This window comes from Pteropus vampyrus, unplaced genomic scaffold, assembly GCF_000151845.1.
Source record: "Pteropus vampyrus isolate Shadow unplaced genomic scaffold, Pvam_2.0 Scaffold1, whole genome shotgun sequence".
Lineage (NCBI taxonomy): Eukaryota > Metazoa > Chordata > Mammalia > Chiroptera > Pteropodidae > Pteropus > Pteropus vampyrus.
In genome coordinates this window covers 28,507,734-28,509,026 of record NW_011888782.1, presented here as the reverse complement: position 1 = coordinate 28,509,026, position 1,293 = coordinate 28,507,734, and the positions used below count along the sequence as shown (strand labels likewise).

General features: G+C 41.1%; 1 pseudogene; it reads left to right on the top strand.

The window, feature by feature from the left end:
* Positions 1-266: 266 nt before the first annotated feature.
* Positions 267-385, top strand: LOC111736784 (annotated as a pseudogene).
* Positions 386-1,293: the final 908 nt, after the last annotated feature.

The window sequence follows — 1,293 nt, the reverse complement described above, 5'->3', positions numbered from 1 at the left end:
CCACTTATAAGGCATTATGTAGTCCATTTCTTTCTTGAAACGTACTTTATTAAATCTTACTTTTTCTAAATTTCACTGATCTGTAGTTCTTTACTGCATTGGCAGAAAGAACTGAAGTCCCCTCAGCACCACCCAGGCAATGATGGATTTAGATTGCCCTCAACTGTAACAGAACTAAAAAATACTCTCTATCACGATCCTACTCTTATGATTGAAACTTGACCCTGCTGGCTAGCTTTGCTTGGACATTTCATTTAAAGTAAATTTGCTACAGCTCTGCTCCCCTGAATAAGCCTGATCCTGTCTGATCTTGGAAGCTAAGCAGGGTCGGGCCTGGTTAGTACTTGGATAGGAGACCACCTAGGAAGACCAGGTGCTGTAGGTATATAAAAATAAAAAAAATAAGGGATTGTAAACTGACAATTTCCTTGCATTCTGTGGGGTCAACCAAGAGCAGCCTCACCTAAAAGAAAATAAATAAATAAAGTAAATTTAGCCTCTAAATAGCAGGTAATTGTTCCATACTACTTGCCTCTCTTTAAGTATCTCTTAAGGGAAGATGTTTATGTGACCAAGATTTGGGAGGGTAGAATCAGACTGCTGGAATTTAGCCTCAGGATAGAGAAAAGACAGGCCTTTGAAGAATAAAAACATGAAGGTGTTAGTTAGTCAGACATGAATGACAGGAGGAACAAAGGAATGGAAGCCCAGCCACAGACAGCCCAGAGACTGCCCAAAGAACACTCCATTTGTAGTTAAAGAATCACTCCTGCATCCTGAGAGACAAAAGACTGGAGGGCCGTAAACCTATAGCTTGTTTTAATCTGGCCACAGACAATGGCGCAGATGCCATTACCCTAATCTGCCCACAACCCTAGCCTCATTATATCATCACTATAATATCATTCCTATGCCTGGAAGTTCATGAATCTAGTTATAACAGACTGAATTCTGGGTAAGCACACGTGCACTAGGCAAAGCGTTATATAGCAGCCAATCGTCAATCAAATGACCTCATCTGTCAATCACTTAAGAATGCCTTTGTAACCTCCCATTGTGGCCCTAATATAATACAGATCTCCCCCTTCCATGAGGTTATAGTCCTCTTTCTTTGCTGTAACACGCTCCTCTTGGGGAGTATGTTTTGTTTCCATGGAGTTAGCCAGTTTAGGTGTGACCTGTTTCTACCTCAAAATGTGCCTTTAATAAATATTAACTTTCACAACCTCCTCTGTGTTGGAATCGTCTCTGTGACAGTGAAAAGAACTGGGGTAGCGCTGGAGTTTAGATTGC